This window comes from Podarcis liolepis (genome assembly GCF_965112155.1).
Source record: "Podarcis liolepis genome assembly, chromosome: 2".
In the NCBI taxonomy this organism is placed as follows: domain Eukaryota; kingdom Metazoa; phylum Chordata; class Lepidosauria; order Squamata; family Lacertidae; genus Podarcis; species Podarcis liolepis.
The window spans coordinates 31,564,174-31,571,127 of NC_139555.1; the positions used below are offsets into that span (position 1 = coordinate 31,564,174).

General features: G+C 46.1%; 1 long non-coding RNA gene across 1 annotated transcript; it reads right to left on the reverse strand.

Moving 5' to 3' along the window:
* Positions 1–3,623: 3,623 nt before the first annotated feature.
* On the reverse strand, positions 3,624–6,954 carry LOC310700867. The gene is made up of 2 exons (XR_014522879.1): positions 6,563–6,954; positions 3,624–4,100 (listed from the first exon to the last, which is right to left on the reverse strand). It is a non-coding gene; the product is annotated as an uncharacterized lncRNA (long non-coding RNA).

Here is a 6,954-nt window from a genome sequence, read left to right on the forward strand (position 1 = left end):
GCAGGTGTTGCTCGTTCCTGAAGCGCCAGTCCCTTTCAACGTGTGTCATATGACTTCGGATTTACATCCTCCAAGTTCGCTCTGTTGGGAAAATGAGAAGGCTAAACGGTTTTATACAGTGCTGTTATTTAAAATGTCCCTCAAATGTGGCGTATTGAACCATTTTTAGTTAACAGTTTCCAGAGAGAGAGAGAGAGAGAGAGACGTATTCTCATTTTCAACAGGTGCCAACCTAGCATGGTTGAGTGAGCAGGTCTAGTCCATGTCGCAGCAAGTTGCTTCTGTTGCCAGACTTTAAGGAATTTGATGTCCACATTGTGTAGATCCACTTTCTCCTATGCAGTATCTTGCTGTGGTACAAAGTGCAGTGGGAAGCTACAGGACTTAAGACTGAGTCCCTTTATTGTATGAGGCAAATGGTACTATAAACCCACATAGGGGAATTGACCAGTGTTAGAGCCTCTGCCTTACATACAGAAGGTCCCAGGTTCAGTCCCTGGAATTGGCAGGATTTCAGTGGGCAGCCCTGTTCTGTCTCAAACAGAGCATGAGGAAGCGGTGTCTCAAACACAGGTGTTGTCCCTAGTTATGGCTGCCAACATTTATCTACCCCATACTGTGTGGCTTGCATGAGAGGTGCGTCTGGACAAGGCGCTAATTGGGCTGTAGAAGAAGGCCAAGGGAATGCAAATTCGTCATCTTAACAAAGCTTAATTAGGTCTGGCAATAGCAGCGCTTTGTTCCCAACCCTGCTCTTTGAGCCGCATTCCAGTATCCCCAGGTAAGAACAACCTATGGACTTCTTAAGTGGCTGAGGCACATAGCGACAAAAAGACTGGAAGTTGTAGTGCTGTGGTCAGCAACAGGTGGCTCTGTGCCATATATCGCGCGGGTTGCGCTGTGGTCTAAGCCACTGAGCCTCTTGAACTTGCCAACCTAGCAGTTCGAAAGCACACCAGCGCAAGTAGATAAATAGGTACTGCTGTGGCAGGAAGGTAAACAACATTACTGGGTGCCCTTGCTTCTGTCATGGTGTTCAGTTGTGCCAGAAGCGGTTTAGTCATGCTGGCCACATGACCCAGAAAGCTGAAGTGGAGAAACACCAGCTCCCTTGTCCTGAAGCGAGATGAGCACCGCAGCCCATAGTCTCCTTTGACTGGACTTAACCATCCAGAGGTCCTTTACCTTTACCTTTTTACTGCAATTCTCCCATCATCCTTGACCATTTGTCATGCAGGCTGTGGCAGCTGGGAGTTGGGAGTCTAACAACATCTACAGAGCCGCAAGTTCTTCACCCCTGGGGATCTGACTTGCACCCCTTTTAAGACACATTAGATCCCTATGTCTTAGTGTGATTCTGGGGGCCAGCAGCTGTTGGTTGGCACTTATCCTCTGCTCCTTTCCCCAATTCATTTAGCCTCTCCAAGTAGGATGCAGATTGGATACTGAAAGCTGCACTGTTCTGCCCAGCACAGAGAGCTTACTGCCCGCAGAGGCAAGTGTGCTGCTCTTCCTTTCTCCCCAGCTTGATGCATTCAGTGCTTGGTTGCTGCATGATGCATAAAGCACTGGAGCTGTGGAGATGGCTCCAGGCACTGTCGGCACTCAGCAGATGGAGCTTGGGTGCCGACTGTGCTCTCCGTAGCCCCAATTAGTGATGGAGAGGAGATAAGCATATGTGACTCCTGTCTTCTCTCTCACCCCTTCCAGCGCGTTGCCAGGATAACCTGGGTCTCGCTGACCTGTGCTGCAGCAGGACAGAGGGAGGTATCGCACATTGCATTTGTTTAGAGGCATGTCCTGACGGTGCTTTAAATGCATGCCAAAAAAATGTAGCTCTAGCAAATGCCTGTTTGGCTATGCTTGTCAGGGAGCTAGGATTGAACATAATACAACTGCCTTGTTGGTCGCCAGCCAGACAATTTTGGGATGTCTACAGGTGGGGCATGAGCACAATACCCCTCTCTTGCTGCTGTTCTCCAGCTGCTGGTTTTTAGAAGCGTGCTGCCTCTTGTCCTGGAAATAGTATTCGTCCACCATGGCAGGTAATTGTTTGATTTGCTGCTGTGTGTGTAAAATTGACTACAGAACACTAAAGAAGATGTGGTCAGTCAGTCTTTTTTATGAATATATGCAACATCGTTCAGAGATGCCAAGAACCTAAGCCACATGGTGTGGTCCAGCAACTGCACCCCTGTCAATTCACAAAATACATGCCAGGGTAGCTGGATGTTTCCTACGAAGGACGCTGGTTTTTCCTAGGATGGAGCAAGGACTGCACAATATCCTGGCTTAGCTGGTGGGGTCAGGCCAGGAGGAAGCTGGCAAATGCTTCTAACTTCTTGCCATTCAAAACAACTGCCAAATGAGTGTGGAGAGTGCTACAAAACACTGAACAGAACTGCACAATCCCTGATCTGAGTAGTGTCTTGGCTTTGCACATTATTTCTTCTATTTGTGTGTCTCTCTGGCAAACCTAGGCACTGGGATCAGGTATTCAGCTTCTAGTATTCGTTAGGCTTGACTTAATGGCCATAGTGGTGTAACTTTGCTTAGCCATGGAAGAAACAGCACAAATGACAAATGTCAGCTGGGGCAGTGGCAAGGGGTGTGTGTAATTTAGTTCAACCAACATGTATTTCAAACTCAGCCCCTGTTCTGAGTTGGTGCTTACTCCACAACTAAAAGGGTAGCCAGACTTGCTTTCACCACTGCTACTGCTTCCACTTGACTAGAGTAGTTTGGTTTAGGTAGCATAAGGAGCCCTGAGTAGTATAAGCAAGGGTACCTGGAAGGGGGCCAACATGAATAAAATACTGGGGGGGGGGGAGCTGGTAAGCCCTGCCCCCCATAATCACATGATGGCAATGCCCATCACCTTTTGGAGGGCCTAGCTCCCTCAAATTTTTTTTTGGGGGGGAGGAACCTCAGCTCCTACAAATTGGCTCCTAATGGTACCTGGGACTGAAGTTGTTCAGCACTGGTGCTTATGAACCCTCAGGGTTAGTTTACGCATTGACGCAGGATCAAGCTGTGAAGTTTTCCCTGCAGAGGGTGTAGCACAGGCTTCCTCAAACTCAGCCCTTCAGATGTTTTTGGCTTGCAGCTCCCATGATCCCTAGCTAGCAGGACCAGTGGTCAAGGATGCTGGGAATTGTAGTCTCAAAACATCTGGAGGGCCAAGTTTGAGGAAGCCTGCTGTAGCACATCATGCTGCATATAATTTCAGTGCTCCCTCCTGAAACTTTCCCTTCATTGCATTCTCCTTGTTCACATGACAAATGTGTATGCAAAATGATATTTTTAAGGATGCAGCATGTTTCAATGTATAATACACATTCCGGTGTGATGCCTGCTGCCATGTGGTTAGAATGTCAACCTGGGACTGGGCAGACCAGTTTGAAACTCCATCAGCCATGCTCCTCACTAGGTGACCTTTAGCTAGAAGGATAAAATGGGGGGCGGCGGGATGGGACTGTTTGCTCCATCTGGAAAGTCTTGGAAGAAAGGTGAGATATTAACCCCATTTGATGTTGTTGTTGTTGTTTACAATCAAGCAGTATATAAAGTTGATCAAATAAATAAAATGCAATAGACAAAAACTTCAGACTACATACCACAAAACGAGCCTCCGGGTACTGTAATAAAATTTTAACTGACACTTTGTAAATGTTTTCTTTCGTCTGGGATAATGAGACAAGTGTTCAAAGTGATAGATGAAAACACAGCTGTTGTTGTTGTCCTTTTGCTGCTATATTTCTTACATTTTTTTTGCCAGGTTTCCCCCCCATAGTGGCTCCCGCAGCAGATATAAGTATTCTGGAAGCCTTCCTGAGAGCACCAAGCCAGGCAGCGTGATGCTCTTTTTGGATTCTCATTGGCTCTTAGCTGGCCCCCTAACACAGTGGGGAGGAGAGAATGGGAGAGTTGTCACTGGCCAGCTACTGTTAATTGCATGGTAGGAGCCAGCCATGTTCTTTTGAGTGCAGAACGAGCCGTCAGCTTGAACAATAATGGTTGGGAACTTCAGCATCTCACACTTGTTCAGGATGTTGAAATAGTTGCCAGGAGCTTTTGTTTGTTTGTAGAGATTTGTAGAACTACAAAAAGCGTAGAGAAAGAGAATAGAAATGTGTCTGGCTCAGACGGTGCAGTGGGTAAGACGGTGAATTTCTGCACCCTTCCACTGATCCAGCCACCTGCCTGTCACCATTTAGCACTAAGAGTACCATCACCACTTTGCGGCTGCAACAAAAGGGTCTATGGCACTCCTACAGGGATGTCTTCAGGGCCCTTCCACAGAGCAAGGCATATGGGGAGAGGGGGCCACAGAGAATGCCTACACCTCCACATTGCTCTGGCAAATACAGCTTATCAAGCAGGAAACTGTTAAAACTTTAAATAGAGTTTCTTCTATTTGTCACAAGCAGTGGGAGCAGGCACTCTTTAAGATCACCACAACCACAATGCCTTGCTGTGGAACAACTCTGCGGTCCCAGTTTGTTTTATTGTAATTGGATTCAGCAGCTTTACAGTTGCAACTTGCTATTTAATGTATTGCAAACTGCTTTGTGAGAAGATTGTTCTAAAAGGGGGCATTTTTAAAAACCTTGGTCTTCTCTATGTGAGCCTGTCCATCGGTTAAGATAGTGTTTGGATACATTTCTCTGGAGGTCTTCCAAAGCCTTTGGATAATGATGGCTGTCAGACAAGGGGCCTTTTCTGTGGTGGCAGCAGAAGAATGGATTTCCCTTCCTAGATGTGTTCACTTGGTACCCATGTTCCTATATTTTGGCTCCATGCAAAGACTGTCTTATTCTCTTGTTTGATGGCTCTTAACTTAAGGTTACCAGACGTCCCCGTTTCCCGGGGACAGTCCCCGGATTTACAAATCAGTCCCCATACAAAATTCATTGAAGTTGAAAAGTGTCCCCGGATTTATTGAAAAAAATCTGGTTACCTTATCTTAACTCCCCCTTTGACATTTATTGATTGCTGTTTTATAACTTCTGCCCCTGGATCATTTTGTGGCTTCTCAGTCACTTTATTCCTGACATGTCATTGCTGTTCTATTATTGTTTTATATTGTGTGGTATACTATTGGTTAACTGCCTTGAGGCAAATGCAAAAGGCAAAGATATAAAACCATAAAATAAAACAAGAGGCAAATAACGTAATTCTGTTTCCCAGACTGCTAAGACCCACTGTTGTCCAGTGAGAAAAGTGTAACTTTCAGGACAATAAAAAAGTGCATCCTAAATAATTGATGGCGTTAATTTCCACCTGGTTATGTTGATGGCCACTAGCTCAGACAGCTTGGGGGGGGGGGAATAAGATAAATTACTGGAAAGCAGATTGAGAATTAGACAAATTAAGAATTAACAAAATTACTGGAAGTTATGTTGGCAGCTGAGGCAGAAAAGTCCCACAGGTACCTTTCTCACTCGTCAGCAGCAATATCAAATAAATTACAATTTGCTGCCCTTTCATGACACTCAAAATCAGTTTCCTGAGATGGCCCACCTCACTGTGTTTAATGGCAAGGTCTACATGAATAATTGCTAAAATTGAACTTGCATGTTCAAAGGCTGTGAGCAAACAATAGTAAATGGCTGTCTCCAACCTGCCCTGCTTCTGAGCTGACCACCGTTGGAAACAGAGAGCTTCGGATATCAATACGTAATAAACTTAGCGAAGCCTGGCCTACCTACTTAACTAACCCACTCAGCGAAGGAGGGTCTTGATTTCCCCCTTCAGTACAACTCTCAGGCTCTTGGGAGATGCTGTTGCATAATTCCCAGAGGCAGAAGTAAAAAAAAAAAAGCCCCTTCAAATGCTGGGTTTGTCATACGCTAAGAGTAGCAGCAGCATGAGATTTACAGGCTAGAAGAGCATACAGCTGCAGGGCCAGGAGAATGTCTGGCATTTGTGTCCATCCGTATCCCAGGCAAAGAGGCATCCAGCGGTCCGATTAATGAGCACACAGCAGGGTTCCTTGGCCCGACACTGCCATTGTGAAAGGAAAGCTACCACTTAATATGTGTGTGTGTCAGGCGAGACAGGGAGAAGAGGAGGGGGCCCGGGACACAATGGAGCAGAAGCTCACATTGCCAGAAGGAACAGTATCTAGTCCCAGTGGAAGCGAATTGAGAATCATTGAACCTTGGGCCAGTCCCTTGGTAAACAGGCCTGTGTTTGGCAGCACAGATGAGCGTGAGGGAGCAGGCCGAGCTTCTGTGGGGCCTAGCGGTGGGGTGGCCCTCAAAGATAAGAAGCAAGCGCAGCAGCAGCACGGAACAGCAATATTTGAAAGCATCAGACTGTATCCAGCTAAGTTTTGCTCACTTTGTAGACCCACTGAAATGAGTGGACTTAAGTTAGTCATGCCCATTGGTTTCAACAGGCCTACTCTGAGCATGAGTAACATTGGATGCAACCCATGGCGTATTAAGCGGCTGCAGTGTGTGTTAGAGATCAACATCATCTCCCCTGTTCCCCAAATTAATCAGTAGAGCTGTCAGAAAGTGATAATTCTTGGTCGTGGGGCTCTTGTAGGGCTTACCATCATAAAGCCCAGAGAGATGTCTTGGCTATTTGCTGGCTGCACCAGATTTGACGAGAAATAAATTACAACATGACATTTTCCTCGAATTTGTATCCAGTGGCAGCCTTCCAGGAGAAATGATTATGGCTTTCCTTCTGAAGCAAGAACAATTAGAAACTAAAGCAGACGGTCCTTAGCTGAGATGAATGGGCATAAACTAACCAAGGTTGAAAAAAATACTTGATTCCCGTTGATTTTGACACGAGAGTTACGGTGCAATGCTATGCCTGTCTATTCAGAGTTAAGTTCTGCTTGCTCAATGGGAATTACCGTATTCCCTAGTAGAGGATGAAAAACTTGTGGTCCTCTGTATGTTGTTGGGCCACTTCTCCCATCAGCAGAGGGACTGA